At 46.7% G+C, this 20323-nt stretch overlaps 1 long non-coding RNA gene across 2 annotated transcripts in view; it reads left to right on the top strand.

The window, feature by feature from the left end:
• The window catches only part of LOC107403019 (uncharacterized), a 96512-nt gene extending 83828 nt beyond the window's left edge, over positions 1-12684 (top strand). The window contains exons 6-7 of one of the 2 annotated variants that reach the window (XR_013047969.1): positions 7931-8002; positions 10509-12674. This is a non-coding gene — a long non-coding RNA (uncharacterized LOC107403019). Of the gene's footprint in view, positions 1-7930 lie in introns of both variants that reach the window. The other variant, XR_006068004.2, reaches the window with a different exon arrangement.
• The last annotated feature ends 7639 nt before the right edge of the window (positions 12685-20323 follow it).

The following is a 20323-nucleotide window of genomic DNA, read 5'->3' as shown; positions in this document are numbered from 1 at the left end:
CCCTGGAACTGGAATTCGAGACAGTTGTAACTTGCCATGTGGGTGCTGGGAATTAAGCCTGGTTAGTTATTAGTTATAACTATAGTTTAACATCCTTTGTCTTTCCCAAGAAACCACTTCAGTTCCTATTATCAGCTCTATTATTATTATTCCTATTATTATCCTAGTTTTCTTCACTAGAGAGAAATCACCCTAGCCAGGTATAGAGGTGGGCCCCCAAAACTGATCCAATTGATCTGCCATCCCATACCAGGGAATCAGAGGTATCAACCTTTTCCCTCCCTTTTCCTGTCATGGAAGCTGTCAGGAAGCTTCACAGAGGCCTTTCTTGGCTAGTGGTGGGTCACCAAAAATTCCTGACTAGGTAGCTCCAGGACAGTGTCCATGTAGACAACCTTATGCCATATGAGGGTGTGCTCCAGATCAGCACCACCGTAGTTTCCACATGGAGGTTTCTTGCACTCTGTCCAAACTGCTTTCTCCATCTCCGGCCAGGTCCTATCTGAGAAGCTTGGATTGAGAGTCCACAGACACTTTGACCTTGAGCACATTTTTGAATAATAGTCAAGAAACCTTTAAGATGTCCTGAACACTAAAGCAGTTCTAAGATTTCAATTTTATTTTATTTTATTTTTTTTGCTTCAGGGATGGTGTTCCCAGAAACTCACCACTTATCCTAATGGATCATGTGGAATGTTAGAGGGAGACTCTTCAAATCTTAGTCCTTCCTGGAGTTACTCAGCAACACCCACCCCCAACCCCACACTGGAGGCTTAGTCACAAAAGTACCATAGCAGTACTGGCCATGTTGAGCTGGTTGGTTGAGCTCGCATTGGGCTCTGGGTTTATTTTTTGCTGCTTTACTTTTGATTTGGGGTTTCCATCGATTTTGGAGCCCCAGAGTGTCTCCACAACTAGGGCCCTTCCAACAAGGCCGTGGTGTGTACCTCCCGGGATGAGAATCTGTCCTCAAGATGCTTGGTCTCAGAGAGAGCTGTACATTAGGCACCACGTTGTAAGAGATGGGTGTGAGGTTTCAAGAAAATGACTGACCACACTGTCCAGGTTATTTTGGTTAGACAAAGAGTTGTACTTCTGCAAAAGGGTGCATGGCTCTAAATCAATCAGGCAAGCATGCCATGTGGGGCCCCGCTAGGTTTTTATTTACAAGGGAAAGGAGGTCCTGTGCCTCATGTTCTTCTACAATTTGCAGATTCTAGGGAGAAATGAAACCCGAGCACATATTTTGATTTCAAGAAGTGCTGACCCTGAGTGAATTTGAATTTCTGCCAAGCAGTTTCTTTATTAATACAAAACAAAACAACCCCCCACAAAAAATGGTAATGGAGTTTTGTCTTACTTTAACTCTTTTGTAGAAAAGACAGTACATTTTCTTTTACATTTCCCACAGCCTCCTGCCTGTACAAAAAGAAAGATAAACGTATATTTGAAAGGCCAAGGAAATAAGAGGATCCTGGTACACTGAGTAGAAATGTAATTTGGTATATAACATAGTATAGGAAGGTACTGAAAAAAATTACAAATGAATTCACCACATGACCCAGCAGTCCTTTCGATTTGCACTCAAAGGAAATGAAACCAGAACCCTGAGGAGATACCAGCTGCATGTCCAAAGGAAGAAAAGGAGAATTCTGAACTTTAATTACTGAGCCAACACTACATGTAGGGAGCACATTGCTCCTCTAGATTCCCCACCATTCTGTAAGCAAACCACTAAAGAAGACAAATGGGAAGCTAAAATCAAAATATAGACATGTATCATTTTAATGCTAACGCATGATAAACTGTGATCAGGCATCCATCATATTGATGCAGGGTTTTGAGATCAATGAGATCTTTTTACAGCCTGCTTGTGCATGACCCAAGGACCTAAGGTGCCAGACGCTCACATTCATCAAAGATTGTCCTGAGACACCGGCTCTGAGCTCACTGTTGGGCCAACGCAATTAATAAAGTGGACTTTTGTGGGAGTGTGCAAAGGGGCAAGTAGTATTTGTTTATTTATTTTTGTTTGTTTGGTTTTGTTTTTTGGAGCCAGGGTTCTCTGTGTAGCCCTGGCTGTCCTGGAACTTGCTTTGTAGCCCAGGCTGGCCTCGAATTCTCTGATCGCCAGCATCTGCCCCCTGAGTGCTGGGATTAAAGGTATGTGCCACCACGGCTGGTGCAAGTAGGATTTATGAAGAATTATAGGAAAGTGAGAAATTGAGTTAAAGTGAGTGGAACTCTCTAGAATTGTGAGGGATTTCCAAAGGAGGAAAAAGCCTTTGAAGTGCCTTTGTTCAATCATTTTATAGGCCAATGATAGAAACTGGACAAAGATTAAGGTAATCCCTATTGAGACTGGTTAATTCTCTGGACTGTCATGGACTGTGGTAATAGGATCCGCATGCCTATCCCCCTGATTCACTCAGAGAGATGATCCGATCGTTCCATGTTTGTGTCCTGCTCACCCAGTTAGGGGTGTTGAGGAGCCCCAGCCCCAGCCCTCTCCGACTTTGGCTTAGTGTTAGTCACTTGGCCAGCATCACGACCTTGCAACTTTACAGGTGTCTTGCTGTTCATTATACCAAGCCCTCTGGCTGTCTTAGTTGTCCTTGACTGTCTACCATTTTTTACTGGTTGTTGTTGCTAACTTTGACCTTGCAGGTGTCTTGAGTGCTGTTAATTAAACTTTCTTTGTTCTCACAGATGCCAAAAAGCAACTGCATTGTTCTTGGTTATCTCTTTGTCTACAGGATGGACTGGGGTCTCTTTCCTGAAATGGTGGTGGTGGGGTCGTTAGAAGCCATCTTTACTTACGGCTTAGTCTCCTATAATCAGCTCCATTAGAGGGGATGAACTAAAAGCAGCAATATAATACACCAACAGTGCCTAGCATGTGCTTCCCAAAGGGGAAACGTCTCCAAAAAGCTAGCCAGCCTCTGTCACTGGCCTTGCTTCTTTGAGCTTCCTCGTCTCTTGTCAAGCCTGCTGGGCCATCTCATACCCAGCTGTAAATGTCTTAGTCTCCTCTTGGTGCTTCTGGAGTCACTGTTTTAATCCTTACATTGCCTTTTAACCTTAATATCCATCCTCACCGGAGTATACAGAATAACTTGTACTTTTCACCGTGGGCTCTTTTCCTTAATGCCTACCATGAGCTAACTCCTGCCTCAACATGTAACTTAATTTTTAGAAAATTACAGAATTGCATGCAACTGGAAATCCATATTTTGCATGCTAAATTATATAGGAAAGAATTTGTGAAACTTCAAGATTTTTTTTTTTTTAAAAAAGGTAACAGTTAAGTTTTCTGAATGTACAACATACATGAGATATAGCTTAATGTTAGTAATTGCTCAACTGTACCTGGACAGACATTCATCAGGTTACCCATACTGGGGTCCCGTCTACACGTTTAATCTTTGTGTTGCCTTGAATCTTAAAGAATAGGCTTCCTGCTTTGCTCTGTTCAGTGCCTCTCGTACAGCTTTCCAGTTGTAGTGTGCTACACCTCTGAAGGGACAAAACACACTTTCTGCAGACCGTCTATGAGGTATGGTCAACAGCTTGAAGTAGTCTCTGTCTCTCCATACATACACACATTAAACAACAACAACAACAACAACAACACACACACACACACCGGATCTTTTTATGGAGCCCCCACTGACCAGAAAATCACTACGTAGCCAAAGATGGCCTTGAATTTGCCATAATCCTTCTGTCTTTGTCTCCTGAGTATTAAGATTACAAGCATGAGCTACCATGCCTGTCTCTAGATGGTGTTTACCTTTCTCTAGACCCACTTGTATGGCACTATGATAATGACATCCTCTTTCAAGGGGATTCCCCTCACCAACTAAGTATAAAGAAGGAATGCCCCTGGAGACTGCCGGAGAGGCTGGCGAGCTACAGAAATGGAAATGCTGGTTCAGTGCCTCCAGCTCTGCAGAGCGCTCAAGGAACTTACAAACAATGTGCCCTCTTTGTTCGGGTGGGTCTGCCTCAAACAAGGGTGCAAGTCCTTAGAGCACTTTCCAGAGGGGGTGGCTGGCTGAAAACAAAGAGAGGGGCTACCCCTCAAATGGGGGTCAGCTGGAATCCCAGGAATGTGGTAGGTAAACATCCAAAACAGAGGAGAAAAACATTTAATTCACAGAGAAACACGAGTCAAAATGGAGGCAGTCAATAATGGAGCCCATTATTCTGCTTTTGGGGGAGTACCGCTGAAGGCTCTGGCCCTACTTAGAAACGCAGCCAGGAAAGTAAACTTCTGATCTTAAACACGTGAAGAATCAAAGAAACAACTTCAGCTCAAAGCAGTTACTAGTCCACGAGTAAAGAAAGAGAACTTTGAACCTTAAGTACTGAGTAAACACTCATCTAGCAAACACAATACTAGGCCCAGGTTACTTATTAGTCAATAAACCACTACATAAAAAACAGGAGGCACAGTTTTATTTTGTTTTTCTTTTATGCCATGCTCAGAGTTGTGAATGCTAGGAAAGGTCTCTTTGACTTGACTTCATTCCCAATCCTGATTGTTTTTTGTGTCTTTACAATGTACATTATAATATAAATAACAATTGTGAAACTGTTCCAATTGACAAAAGTCACAGGATTAATCACATCTTAGCTCAAATTATAGTTGTCCCTGCATACCTTTCAAATATATAACTATTTTGATCCCTCTCATCTTTAAGTGGTAATGAAGTAGAATATATAGAAAAAGGGATATACTTGAAATGCTGACCCTTCGCTCTTTGCTTGACTAAATTTTTCAAACATTAATGCAGTAAAATGTTTATATGGCACATAAATATTCTCACATGAACAATAAAAGTTGGCACAAGTCTTTGGCATCTACAAAGTGGCTCAATAAAATGATACTCCAGGCCAGGCATGTGGCTCACACCTTTAATCCCAACATTTGGGAGACCCGAAGCAGATCTCCGTGAGTTTGAGGCCTGCCTGGTCTACACAGCAAGTTCCAGGCCAGTCAGGGATACATAGTAAGACAATGTCTAAAATAAGAAAGAAAGGCATAATGCAGTTAAAGTAGGGTTTGCAAGGATTAAAGTTATCACATAAAACTGAAGTGATAAAGGGGTGATTGTCTCACTGCTTCCACTTGGAAAGATCAATGTATCTATTATCCAACCTGAAGTCCATCCATACATTTCCCTATAGATGTAAAATGAAGGACACCTCTATTACAACCTTAAGACTGTGTACTGGCTGTTGGGAAGGGTGTCCTTGATAGATGGGACCATAGCCTTAAGATTGTAATACTATTAACTGATACTATTAACTTACCAGTTCCTGGGCTAGAGAGTTGGCTCAATCGTTAAGAGCATTTGTTGTTCTTGGAAAGGACCTGGGTTGGATTCCCAGCATCCACATGGAGGCTCCCCACCTCCTCTGGTACCAAGCTTGCATGTGGTAAAAATATGCAGGCAAAATACTCATACACACAAAATAATAAAATAAAAAATATATTTAAAAACTTACCAGTACCATTCACATATAATCAATAATTCTTATAACTCTCACAAATGTGTGCAATCAGTTTTGTTCAGTGCTCATTTCAACAGCCTTTCAGGTTACTTCCATGTCCAAAGGTATATACATACCTTTTCTACATACCCATTTAGTAAGTACAAACAGCTTTGCATATATATGATTATGATGTGTGTGTGTGTGTGTGTGTGTGTGTGTGTGTGTGTGTGTGTGTTGGGTGACAGTGCTCCTGGGAAGACATGAACAAACGTTTACTCACCCCCAGATAATTATCCAAGACAAAGCAAAAATACCACCAAAGTCCTACTTGCTGAAGCAAAGGGTTTTATTGGGGTCACTTACAGCTGAAACGATGACTCAAGGGCAGCGGCATCCCCAAAGCCCACCCCAGCACGGATGACAGCCTCTGAAAGCTGGGGTGTTAGGGGTTGCTGCACCACAAGCTGCTTGACAGGTCAGAGAAGATCAGCGAAGACTGGCTGCTCGCTGCCTCTTCTAGGCAGCTTAGTTCGTCCAAGAATGTCTCTCAGCAGTCTTTATTGCCTATATAAATAAGCTTGGGGAAAGAGGAGTATGATGCATCTGGTTAGTTTCAGGGACTTCCTGAGTCTAATGAGTCTCCCTTTAGAAATCCTAGGTCTTAATGATGGAACATATTAATTTGTAGAAATTGTTATGCAACATGAGGGGTGTGTGTGTGTGTGTGTGTGTGTGTGTGTGTGTGTGTGTGTGGTGTATGTGTAATCACATGCAGTAGGTTTACATTTTGGTGAATGCAAAGCCCAAATAAGCGCAGCCAAGACACAAAAGAATGGGTACATATTCGTTACCACCATGCTGTAGGCAAAGAGAGCAAGGGAGTCATTTCCAAAGTGCTGCTCTCCATGGACAAGAAAAGCATGCAGATTCAATTCAGGGGGCTATACATAGTCAAAGAAAGGTAGGCCAATTCCTAAGCATGCTCAGTTTGGTTGGGAGTAAATTACAGACCTTCCTTAGTTTAAGATTACAATTTTCAAAGGAAAAGACAGTAGACATGTTTGCTGTTTAGCTCAAAGTCTCAGAGAGTACATATTCCAAGGAAGAACAGAAACGCCCATGGGCATGCTCAGCTTATACCATAAGGTTTTAGCTGAACATAACAGGAAGGATATTTTGAAGGGACATTAACACATTAACCTGAAGGTGCCTGCTTTGCTTAGTCACTTACATATGGAACCTGGACTTAATGGAGTCAGCTAGGCTGGCTGTTGAGCTCCAGGAATCCTCCTGTCTCCATCTTCATACCCTAGTGCTGGGATTACAGATTGCTCTTCCAGCCCCCCTTATGTGGTGCTGGGGATTCAGATTCAGATTTTCACAATGTGTGGAAAACACTTTTACTGACTCATCTTTGGTTACACTGTGGCGCTGCTCCTCATGGCTGGCCATGCCTGCAGAGGAGAGTGCTGATTGGAAGAATCACAGCCATGGTTACCTTTTTAGAGCTTTATTGGGAGAGAGGGAGGGATGGAGAGAGAGAGAGAGAAAGAGGGAGGGAGGGAGGGAGGGAGGGAGGGAGGGAGGGAGGGAGGGAGGGAGGGAGGGATGGAGGCCAATGGAAGGAACACCAAGCTAGACTTGGATGTATTGTTTCTTTGGTCTGTTGTTGGTGCCCCATCTGGGAAGAACAGATGTGTGTTCATATCTCCTCAGGAAAAGTCACAAGAAATTATAAGTCCAATATATTTTACAACTTTGAGTTTCAGTGGCGATTTATCCCCTCACACATCACGTGTGTATGGGTTCTTCAACCTGAGTTGTAGTGTTTTTAGGAAGCCAGGATAAATGCCTGCCATTTTCGCTTTAAGTTTTCCAAACATGGTAAATCTCTCCTATCTCCCAGTTGGCCAGAGCTACATACAATACCACATCACCACAGAATAAGGGCTTTTATTTATTTATTTTGGCTTTTCGAGACAGGCCTTCTCTGTGTAGCACCTCTGGCTGTCCTGAACTCACGTTGTAGACCAGGCTGGCCTTGAACTCGCAGAGATCCACCTGCCTCTGTCTCCCGAGTGCTGGAATTACAGGCGTGGGCCACCATTGCCAGGCTGGGTTTTAATTTTTTTTACTGGTGTTGTTTATTTTGTGCAAATACTTTCCCTCTCTCTTACTTTCTTGTTTTCTAAGGCAGGGTCTCATGTATCCCAGGCTATCCTTGAACTGCCTATGTATGCAGCCAAGAATGAGTATGAACTCTTGGTCCTCCTGCTTCCCCCTTTCTCAATGCTGCAATTACAGGCACACAGGACCACATCCGGTTTGTGCATGGCTAGTGATGGGACCCAGGGCTTTGTGCCTGCTAGCACTCTGCCAACTGAGCTATGTGCCCAGTCCTAAGATGCATCCTTCTATTTCGCTCCAGGTGTAGAGGTGACAGAAAACCTGCCTGGGCTGGAGAAAGGGGCTCGGGCAGACGGAAGTCCTGCTGCTGATGGTAAGTAAGTGCAGGAGGGGTGCCCAGTGAGGTCTGGGGCTTCCTGGTGGTGCAGCAGGCTGTGTGGACAGCCTAGATGACCAGAGCCAGCAGGAGACTGAAGGCCAGCAAAGACTGGCATTTCTAGCTGGCAGCCGGAGATCAAAGAACTCATCCCTCCCCCAACAACTGCTTTCGGCGATCCAAAGCAGGAAGATATGAAAGCCCAGCTTTCGACTCCCTTCTCTCCTTCCCTTCCCCCACTTCCTTCTGTTGGAGCACAGAGGAGAGGGAGAGGGAGAGGGAGCGGACAAGCACTAGCCTGGATTGAAAACCCTCCCTGCTTTGTTCACTTCCCGGGCTGACAGCCATTCTTCTGATCTGACCTTAGTCGACCACGCTTCTTTTGCCTGAGCTTATGCAGCAGCCTTGCCATCAGCCCAGGTGCGACCTGCCAACGGGCCTTTGCCGTCGCCAGACTCCTAGTTATGCCCTTCTGAGGACTTTAGACTCAGGCTCATCCAGCGTCTGGGAGCTCCTAAGGCCTGCTGGAGACATGCTGCAGGGCCCTGCCTTGGCTTCGCACTGCTCCTGTTCTGAAAGACTCAGCTCCTGCCTCGAGCAGGGGGCTCCTTCCTGCCTGGAGACCCACTGGTAGAGTAAACCTGAACAAACTGCTCCAGGCCCTGACCAAGCCCTGTAGTGAAACTCTAGCCCCTGCCTTGCCACATCACTGCCACCGCCAAACTCAGTGGCCCGTTCTGAAGCGAATCCTGATAGCCTGGGCCGAGGCGGTTTCTAAAGATAAAATGGCCTCGTCTGGACAAACAACTCCAGGAGGGGAGAACTTCAGGCTTGCACTTAGCTCCAGCAGTTGGACTCTCCAAACCTCCTATATGAACTCCAAGTATTCCTTCCCCTTCTGAAGACACCCCTTTCCCTCTGTGTCCGGCCCTAGCCATTGGAACTAAACAGTCCGTTCTGCTGAGGTCAGATGGGTCTCTTTTTCTGCTTCCTGTATCTTAACACTGCCTCAGAAATGTAACACCCACCATTTCTGCCACTCATCCTCGGCCTGCCCTCTGGAGACTCACTCTTCAGAGCACTGCTCTCAGACCCCGACAGTTGCCGGCAAGCTCCTGGTTGCCATGCCAAGGCCTCAAGGATTTAGAGCTACAACACTCTCACTCTTCTTGGTTGGCATCCTGCAGTCACTGAGAGGTTGAGGGTTTCTACTTTCCCATCTGAATAGTTACTCTGGAGTGCTAAATATGAGTCCTTATAGTCAATGTTTCTTAGCCCCCCTCTTAGCACCCCAGTCACGTAAGGGAAGCAAGACAAGAATCCTACAGGAAGACTTGACCCTCTCACTAGGAGATATGATGCCTCAAAACCACTCGGTCCCGATGCTCCATCACGCTTGAGGATGAGCTATTGGGGTGAGTAGGCCTGGGAACTAGGCAGCCCATGGAGGCTGGTCAGGTGATGGCTTCCCCTTCCTGATGTGTACAGTTGTTGTGTATGCATGTATGTCTGTGTACCACACGCATACCGTGTCAGCAGAGGCCAGAAGAGAAGGCATTTGATCCCCTAGAACTGGAGTTAGCGGCCATGTGTGTGCTGAGACTTGAACCCAGGTCCTCTGGAAGAACAACCAGTGCTCTCAACTACTGAGCCATCTCTCCAACCCTGATAGCCATTTTCTTGGTGAATTTTCCCTTACCTAAGAAGTAACTCTGCAGGAAGTCATAAAGATGGTAGTCTCTCCCAGATGGGGGTCTGTGTGAGACAGAACTCTAGGCTTCACCATTCAGAAAAGATGGATGTGATGCAGCTCTTCTCAAAGGGTTTCATGCCTGGCACCCAGAGTTTTACTGCATCCGTCTTAAACCAGCTTCTGCACACGGTGGAATAGGACACGCCGCAGCAGGGGTTTCACACCTTCAAAAGCTGCCCATTGCCTTCATGCTCCTTCTTAGCCACCTCACAAAGAGTGGCTCCTTCCCCATCAGGGCCATGCTGTTGAAGATGAAGTGGAGGTCCAGAGAAAGGTTGTTGGGGGCTCACAGCTGCCAGTTGCCAGGAGACTGGTGGCAGCCTCCACTTTAGTGGAAGGGAAACTGCTGAGTGTGGGAGCTCCTGGCTGGCCAGCAAAGGGCTGACCACACACACAAAACTGCTGTTGGCTGGTGCAGGACACAGATGACCGTGAAGCTGGGTCAGGAACTTTCAAAAGCAAACTAGTGTGGAGAAAAGAGAAGAGCTTCCTGATTCTTTTCTTTGTTTTGGTTTATTTCGAGACAGGGTTCCTCTTGCAACCGTCCTGACTGTCCTGGAACTCGCTCTGTAGACCGGGCTAGCCTTGAACTCACAGAGATCCTCCTGCCTACTGAGTGCTAGGATTAAAGGTGTGCGCCACCATCTCCCGGCTGCTCCTTCATTGTTTAAACCCCCAACACTCTTGAAGCTAGAGACAGATCTACAAGACCATCGAGCCTATGTCCAAATAACATTTCTTTTCTCACAGTTCTGGGGGCAGTCACCTGAGGCCAAAGCATCAGAACGTTTGGTTCCTTCTGTGCCGCACGAGGAAAGGATGTCTTCAGACTTACAAATGCCTGTCTTCTCCCTGTCTTCACACTGTCTTCCCTTTGTGCTTCAAGACTCTTACTGTCTCTCCGCCATTACTCTATTCCCAATCCTCTTTTAAGCGTTTGTGCCTTTTTGAAGTAGCCCCTACTTTGACCCAGCCATGGGGAAGGCAACAAATCACATTTCAGCCCCACACAGGAAGCAAAGAGAAACAGGAAACAGGGCTAGACTATGAAACCTCAAAGCTCTCCTCAAGTGATTTATTTCCTCTCGAAAGATTCCACCTCCTGAAGGTTCCATAGCCTTCTGCTACAATCTTGCATGGCCTCAAGGATTGACCTGACTTGGGGGCAGCCAGGGAATAAAGACAGACAAATGAACACACAGACAAGCTGGGGTTAACTGGACTGGGTTCTCTGATGGAGAAATCACAAAAGCCTGGAAGCACAGCATGTTTATTATATAGAGTACAACAGGGAGGTGGATTATTGCACACTGATAAACAAGGAGGTAGGTAGGGTTTATAGTATACAGTTGGATCAAGGAGAGAGGGTTAGCTAGTCTCAGTAGGCACAGTCTACCATTCTTCAGGCCATAAAATATCCATTGGGGAGGAAGTCATAGTGGTCATTTTATGCACACACTATCATCAGCATTTGCACTCCGACCCTTAAGGAAGTCTTTATCATCTCTCTGAACTTCATGGGGATGAGGAGGGGACTTTGTCACTCAGTGGGGCTGAGGCTATGATTCCTGACATGGCGGTGCCCACGTCAATGACACACATTAACTCAGGATGATCTCCCAAACAGCACCACCAATTGGAGACCAAATACTGGAACACACGGGCCTATGGGGGATGTTTCCTATTCACATCACAACAGCTTCCATGCAGGCCCAAAACTTAGAAGGGCAAATTCTGTTTGACTTTAGGGCTCAAATGTACTCCTTGTTTGGGACCAGTGAGATGGCTCACTAGGTAATGGGAGTTGCCACCTGCTACCAAGCCTGCTAGTTTAAATTCAATCCCCAGGAACTGCATGGTAGAAAGAGAGAACTGACTCCCACAAGTTGTCCTCTGAATGCCACATGTATGACACATGTGCTTTCTTCCCTACATACACACAAAATAAAATAATGTAAATAAAATAAAACTTTTGTTTAATCCTCTGTCTCCTGAACCCACCCAAGTGGTGGCCAAGTCATCTCTTTTCTGGGAATCAGCTCTGAGAAGTTGAATGCTGGCACCAACAATTAGATACCTGGCTAGCTAGAATTTGGGGGAGAGGCCCCGTCCTCTGGATCAGACAAGCAGACATTTGGGAAGCAGAGGCAGGAGGATTTCTGCAAGTTCAAGACCAGCCTGATTTAGAGAGTGAGCCCTAGATCAGCCAAAGCTTCATAGCAGGACCCTGTCGCAGACAAAGATGGAAGGTGGAGGGATATGAATCTTAAAGGTGCTTTGGATGAGGATGAGGGCTTGGATGGAAATTTGAGACATGTTACTGGAGAGCTGAAGCACGGCAATTCTTGTGATAAGGTGGCAAGATGGCTATCTTCCACCGGGTTCTTGTCCGTCCTTCCTCCAAGAATGGAGTGAGAAGACAAGGAGTAAAAACAGAAGGACAGAAGGTACTCAGTTGTCCATTCATGATTAACAACTTGTGCAGGGGTAAAACAACTCAAGACAACTGAGGCCGCCCTTCAACGCCTCATCTTCACGTCTCCACTTCCGGAGTACCAGGAATACAAGTGAGAGCAACACATAGCTCTGTCTCAGTTTTAACAGCTGAATTATATTCCATCATATAAAAGTAGTACTGATATTTCTTTCTCCAAGGGAGCATTACCAAGAATTCATTGATAATGTATTTAGAAAATGCAGCCTATGAGTTCAGTCCGTCAATTCACAGTGGAAGGAGTGAACAACTCCTGAGAGCTGTCCTCTTAAACCTCCACAGGCACACTGAGGCATGACCTCTCTCTCTCTCTTTCTAGAGATCTCTGTCTCCAATAATGTCTTAAGGGCCAGTGAGATGGCTCAGCAGGTTGTGGCACTTGTCATGTTTGATCTCTGGAACCCACATAAAGACAGAAGGAGAGAACAGATCCCCTCAGTTTGTCTTTATTACCATCATGCTCAAAACACGGCATGCATGTGCCCACCCCAGTGTTATTCTTAGTTGTAAATCTGGCAATGGCAGAGCCTCTTGCAGCCTTGACAGAATAGCTACGGTCCTCCTGGGGTGCCAGCACTGGAACCTGGGGAGCACTGAAGGAAACCTACATTTTCCTTGAGCTCTTTTCTGCATTCCACTCTCTCTGCTTAGACACTCAGGCTGGGCAACGGGATCCATACCTGTGAGCCCAGCACTTGGGAGGTGGAGGAAAGAAGATTAGGAGTTCAAAGCCATCCTCAGCTACACTGTGATTCCAGGCCAACCTGGGCTACAGGAGAAATATACAGGGAGATGGAAGAAACAAACAAAAACAAACTCCAAAAGGGCCTGACAACCTGAGTTCCATGGAAGGAGAGATTCAACCCCAGGAAATTCTTATTCTGACCCCCACATATGAGCCATGGCATGTTGGCGTGCACAAGTGTACACACACACACACACACACACACACACACACACACACACACACACACTGTAGCTTGCAGGATTGCACTGGATAGTCTCCCTTTATTGTTCAATGCAGTCAAGTGTGTACACTTGCACATGAATTGGGAGGAACAAGACTCCCTTTCCTCCACAATCTGTCCTGTTTAGGGGTGGATGTCCGGCGCTAGAAAACACTGGCATCCCGACAGGAAGAAGGTGCAGTGGGGAAGGAATTAGGTCATTCAGTGACACATGCATGTAGCTGCGCCGGGCCCGGAATTACAGACTGAGATGTGCAAAGGCTTGTGTGTGGCAGTCACACAAACTTGCGGCTGAACTGGTTCAGCGTGAGGCTCTGGGTACAAAAGCTGCCGCTCTCACAGATTTCAGTGTCTACCCCTCGGCATAGGAATAGCGCTGCTTCAGTAGGGCGGCCAACTAACAGAGGAAGAAGCCTGGCTCACAGCTTCTCTGACTGAGAGAAAGATGAAGGAGAATGGGTACCAAACAGCATCCTTTCTCTTTCCAAAACGCCATTTCCAAAACGCCATAGCGCATAGACCGGAAAGTGCAAGAAAACTCAGCGTTCTCTTTGTGGTCTTTCTTCTGGCTGACAACAGTGTCTGATGCAGCTCAGGCTGGCCTCTACCTCCCTAGGTAGCCCCCCTGTCCCTCATGTCCTGATTGTCGAGCTTCCACATCTGGGTTTCTGGGCTCACAGGCCCTCCCCCCACCCCGCGTACTGAAACGCAGCATTTCCATCCAGCAGATACCCTAGCCTGTGGTTCCTGACTTCATAACACCGCACCAGTCCGTAATCTCGATTATGTCACTGTGTGGATGTGGTCTGGGGAACCGCAAAAAACGGGCTTTTCAAAACTTGGCCATGTTTGCAGTACCCAGAAAAAAAAAAACAAAACCGTAGACACGGCTTGGCACTCTGGCCCGGTGGTAGAGCCAGTAGCAGGCATAATGAGGCCTTTGCCCAATCCCTGCCCAGAGGGGAGAAAAATAAAAGTGGGGCAGGGTGGGGGCGGGCCGGGCCTTGGGCTACCGGCCTGTGCACTGAGACTCCAGGCCTGCTGCCTACGTGCAGGAGCACAGCTCAGGCAGGGGAGCCAGGCCCCAGGGGCTCCTAGGAGCCACTGCAGCCTCCCTGCGGGCTGCAGCACTCAGCACCACAGCTTCCCCGCTTTCCTCCCTAAAGGGGGGGCCTCCACAAGGAAGTGCTGACCAAAGCCTTCACCAGCTCATCACAGCCACAGCCACCCGGGTAGGAAGGAGCAGGAAGTGGAACATGAGCAAAGGCCCAAGCAGCCCCAAATACACCGAGGTGCACACCCGGGCTTTCCAGAGCCCAGGGATGAAAAGTACAAACAGCGCTTGAGACCTTGCTAAAAACCACACTTCAGCCGGGCGGTGGTGGTGCAAGCCTTTAATCCCAGCACTCGGGAGGCAGAGCCAGGTGGATCTCTGTGAGTTCGAGGCCAGCCTGGTCTACAAAGTGAGTTCCAGGACAGGCACCAAAACTACACAGAGAAACCCTGTCTCAAACAAACAACAAACAAACAAACAAGAAAACACAGTTCCCCACACCCAGAACTCAGCATAGTGGGATGCCTGTCATCCAGGTACTGGGGGGGGGGGGGCTGAGGCAGGAGGACCTCCAGTCCAAGTTCAGCCTGAGCTACAGGGTGAGGCCTGTCTCACAGCAAACTCCAGCACAGACCAGCAGTGCTCTTGCTTCTGAGGAGCCACAGAAACACACACTAGCCGGACACTGAGAGAAGCTCCTCCCTGGACTAGGCTGTCCCCAGACAGCTCACACTAGGAAATGGCACAGAAGGGAAGTCCTGCCCTCTGCACAGCACAGCAGAGGGACCTGGCAGAGGACATCCCTTGTGGGAGACAGGACTTGGAGGCCCTGATGGATGCCAGGTTGTCCAGCCTGAAGCTGTGACAGAGATGTTCCCCACTCCTTAGCAACTTTCTGCAGACACTGGAAGGAGCTTGGAAGGATGGCCAAACAGCTGGCCTGATGACTAGAGGTCAACCAGTGTGTATGGGCCCCGACCCTGTGTGTCTGCAGACAATGTGGAGAATGTCTGCAAGTCGGTTCACTATTATCTGAGGTCAAGCTGTACACTCTGGGTGCACGAAGGATCGCCCTCCCCAAATTCCATCAGATTTGACAGCAAGAGGGCACAAGGGACAAGTTGGAGACGAGACAGTAGCAAGGAATGCTGGTCAGATGTGATGATTCTTGTCCTTAAGGAAGTCCCACATGAAGGGTTTGAGACTGGCTCTTTAGAAATGTCGGCAGACCTTTTCACATGGAAAGCCAGAAACTTTTGACAGAAAACAGTGCTTAAGTTTATGCATCAAGAAATTAAATATTAGATTTAGTAGAGAAATGAGGGCTGGGATGTAGTTCAGTCCCACAGCCCTCCTAGCTTGTAGAATGTCCTGGATTCTACCTCCACCTGCAGTGTGGAAACACACACACACACACACACACACACACACACACACACACACACACACAGGAAAGATAGAGGAGAGAGTATTTTTTTTGGGGGGGGGCATTCAAGACAGGGTTTCTCTGTGCAACAGCCCTAGCTGTCCTGGAACTCACTCTGTAGACCAGGGTGGCCTGGAATTCACAGACATCCACCTGCCTCTGCCTCTGCCTCCTCAGTATTGGCATTAAATGTGTGTGCCACCACCGGCTGGCTGAGAGCGGGTATTTGTAGTATGATTTGAGGAAACTTGGTGAAGCTCTAGTTTCTGAGGAAGAAGGAGATCAGCTGTAGGCAAGGCTATGTGCTGGGAGGACTTACTCTGCCACTTCTTTCCCAAGTCCCTCAATAATGACTTGCTCTATGAGCCAGTGACTGTTGGAGCCTTTGGCCACTTTCTCTACCGCAGCTCTGGATCTCTGGGTACCTCTCCTGAGAAGAAGAGTTGAATGGTAGCAGAACCAGAAGTAGAAACAATAGCGAAGGAGGCAATGATCCATAGATTTACAAAGGAAAAGATGGGCTTGCAGGTTATTATAAATAGTGCTGGGCAGGGAGACTTTGCTCAAATGAAAGTGTTTCTGACGACCGTGTCATGCACAGCCAGAACGTGCATTTCCGTTCACACCAACGTTGGCAGTGATGTTAGGGATAGGCACATCTCAACCTTGCTATGGGTGAATAAAGGGAACTTCCAAAGTCAAATGGAATAACTTTATGATATATACCAGGTGACATGGTACTCAAACTGAGATATTGGCCTATTCAATTGGCAATACCCAAGTGTAATATACAAACAGCAGCAAGACATGCTTCTGTGATATTCAGGAGGTCCAACAGATCTCAACTATGTCATTTCTTACAATACAGTTAAAGGAAGATGGACTTGAAAGTGGCTTTTTGGTGCAGAGGAAGCAGCTCTCTCTGTGGAAATACTGCAGACTGCCACTTTCCAGGTGTCAGCAGTGATGCTGCTTCAGAGAAAGAAAAAAAATACACATGTGTCATCTTTGAACGACAGCTTGGTAGAGTGCGTCAGGGCCAGGCCTGTAGGAACTCCGGCCCAGCAGATCCCGGGAAAGCATGCTGGTCAGAGGATCACTACACATTGGAAGGACAGTCAGGGCTGAAAGAGCTGCTGGTAAAGCAGGCGAGGCCACTAACACAGGACCAAAGGCAGCAGAAGGACGATGGGGGCTGAGAACCTGAGTGAGCAGCAATGGAATCCAGAAAAGAAGGCACTGCATTGAGTCCGCCAGGGGCTGCCTCAGGAGGTGAAGCCAGGATTCTTCCCAGGTCCAGCTGTTAAGAGAAACATCTCTGAGATGGCTCAGAGGTTAAGAGCACTGGCTGTTCTTCTAGAGTACCCTGGTTCAATTCCCAGCACCTACATGAGAGCTCACAACTGTCTGTAACTTCAGTTCCAGGAGATCTGACACCCTCACAGACATATATGGCAAAACACCAACACACATAAAAAAAAAATATCCAGGTGGTGGTGTCCCATGCATTTAATCCCAGAACTCAGGAGGCAAAGGCAGGTGGATCTCTGTGAGTTCGAGGCCAGCCTGGAGTACAAAGTGAGACCCTGTCTCTATAAAACCAAAAAAGGAAAGTGGGGTAGGGGGTAGGACAGGGAAATCTGTGGCTGATACGTAAAATTAAATTAAATTATAAAATAAAAAGTAAATAAAATTTAGAATGCTAAATTCAAAAAAAGAAAAAAGAAAGAAAAGTTCATGATACTGAAGACACCTTTAAGTCAGATATGGAAGTACACATCTGGGAAGCCAGCACTCACGTGGAAGGGGCTATGGCTATGCCACACTGTGTAGGGAGACCCTGTCACAAAATTTAAAGTTAACTAAGTTCAAAGCATGTTTACAGGTCTCAATTACAACACTGATATTAGAGGAAAAAAAACCAACCAACCAACCAAACAAGCCAAAAAGAGGAAGGAAGAAGGAAGGCAGGCCCTAGCTATAATCCATAGCCCTTCCACACCTTGGCTCACCCTTGGGGTCGTTTAAATCCTTCATGAGCCTGACCTATCTAACCACATCTCTCTGCATCTCATCTGTCACATCTGTCCTGGATCTCACTCTGTAGAGCGGGCTGGCCTTGAACTCACAAAGAGCAGGCTGGCCTTGAACTCACAAAGATCTGCCTGCCTCTGCCTCCTGAGTGCTGGGATTAAGAGCTGTGCTCTTCATTTATCAAACAACACATTAAACATGGTGGGAAGAGATAAGGAATCTTTGTCTAGAGCTTTTTTAAACCAGAGTTTTGCAGCGGAAGAAGTTACTTTATCGACCCTCCAGAGACCCACAGTAGCACACAAAATCACAAACGGCTGTTATTGACATGTTGCTTTCAACATTTAGAGGGGATAATGTCAGGTCCCAACCCCCCGATGGCAATCTGGCCTCAGCTCAGGCTGGACTCTGACCTTGGAAACACTCAGCATTCCTCAGAACCCTTGTAAAGTGGGTTTCTGAGGCATGTTTGCCCGGAAAAGCCATTCCCTTCTTATCTGCTCCTACAGCTCCCCAACCTCCGGAAAGGGAATTGGTTCTCTATTAACTCAAACAAACCTCCAACAGTTCAGAGCCAGACACTAGGTCCGGGCTGTTCCAGCTAACCCGCCCTCCTCCCACTGCAACATAAGCCGATTTAATTGGCAGGACTCTTCCATTTTGGCTGTCTTCTCTGCTCTCCCAGCCATGGCAGTTGCCAGCCTGCCTATCTTCCAGCCTTTTCTCTCTGCTCCACTCAGTCCCTGCGAGATAGCCATGGCAGACACCCCCAGATGCCTTTGGCTAGTTTATCTACAATAAATTTATTCCCTCTAACCATGGAGTAGCCTTGTCGGTTTCTTTACTGCCCCTTGCTTTCAACCTTGCTGCTTCCAGCAAATGTTGTTACACACACGCGCACGCACGCACGCACGCACGCACGCACGCACGCACGCACGCACACGCGCGCAGACACGCTCTTAGCTACTGGTCCAGTGCCATGCTGCTCATGCTTTCCACCATGATGATCACGAACTAACCCTGTAAACAAGGCTTTGTTCACATGTCTCTTCACAGCAATAGAATAGTAACTAAGATACCCCCTGAACAGCCACATCTGCTTTAGCAACATATTCAGACTGTCCATGATGGCCCAGATGTATAACCAAAACAACTGATGTGCTTGGCCAAAGCAAATGTTACAAGGTTCCCTTGACCTGCAATTGACAATGACATCATTGTGGGGTTTGTGGATTTTGCCTTTATAAACATTGTAACCATGAACTTCAGTGCCAAGTGTCCTGTGTGGCAAGAGCCTCATCTTGGTTACCAGCTAATAAAGAGCTCTACTTAGGTCTTACTTTGTGGTGGCCTGTAACTTTCTTGCCTGGACTGTGACATAAGAAACGTAAGTTTCCAGGATGCCATGATTTCTCCAGTCCATCTGAACCAAATTCTTTCTTTGTGTCTGTTTTTCTTCATTCCCTTGTGGCCCCAACCACATTTAAGTCCCTGCAGGCCATGCAACGACTTGCCATGGTTAAGTGTAGAGCACTTGCCTAGCATGAATGAGACCCTGGATATTCTACTTAGCACTGCAAAACCAAAACTGACAAACTTAAAAGACAAAGCCCACCTATCCTCATTTCAGAAAGCAGCTATACATCCCATTTCCCTATTTTCCAAGCCCAGGGGCATAAGATAAACTCAAAGAAGCCCATACAAATTCTTAAAGGTCAAGGACAAGACAGAATTTTGCAATTAGCACTAGCAAAGCACGTTAGTCTTCTCAGAAGACATTTGGAGTCCTGAAGAAAGTAAGATATCTTCAAAATGATCAAAGAAAATCTGGAAAAGCATGAATACTAAAACTGGAAAAACTGCTCTTAAAAAAAAGTCATCACAGCAACTGAGAAGAAGATGACACTCTGTGTGTGGCCTACGGAAAGGCAGTTAGTGGCTCTGCCTCTCTACCTGCTGGTTATCAGGAAGCCCCAGGATAGGGGACATATGTTCACTATGGCCTAGTGCATCCTCTTAGGTATCTGTGCGTGTACGGCATTAAAGAACTTGATGGGTGTGGCGGCACATGCCTTCAATCCTAGCACTTGCGAAGCGGAGGAAGTTTGAGGCCAGTGTTGTCTATAGAGAAGCCTGTCTCAAAACAATGACAAAAAACAAATTCAGCCTGACCTCCAAGTTGGAGCATGACATGGACACACTAATAGTTTATGATATGAGGGAGCATGTGAGTAAACTTTCCTTTATACTGCAACCAAATAATTGACAAGGAGCAACATCAGAGCCCCGAGGACAGAAGAGTCTGCTTGGGGAAGTCATGATGACAGGGGTATAGGATGGCTGATCACACTGTGCCCAATGTTAGGAAGCAGAGAAAGATGAATTCTGGCTCTCAGCATACTTTCTCCTTGTTACTCCAACCCACACGATCAACTCATGCAAAACGAAACTTCCATCCCTAGTTTAACCACTTTGGAATCAGCCTCAAAGACAGAAGACCCTGAGGTTTATCTGCTAGGTGACTCTCAATCCTGTGAAGCTGACAATCAAGATAAGGCATCACGAGGAGCAAAATGCTCTTTTGAACAG

This window comes from Peromyscus maniculatus, chromosome X (assembly GCF_049852395.1).
Source record: "Peromyscus maniculatus bairdii isolate BWxNUB_F1_BW_parent chromosome X, HU_Pman_BW_mat_3.1, whole genome shotgun sequence".
Taxonomy (NCBI): domain Eukaryota; kingdom Metazoa; phylum Chordata; class Mammalia; order Rodentia; family Cricetidae; genus Peromyscus; species Peromyscus maniculatus.
This window is presented reverse-complemented; position numbering and strand designations above follow the sequence as displayed.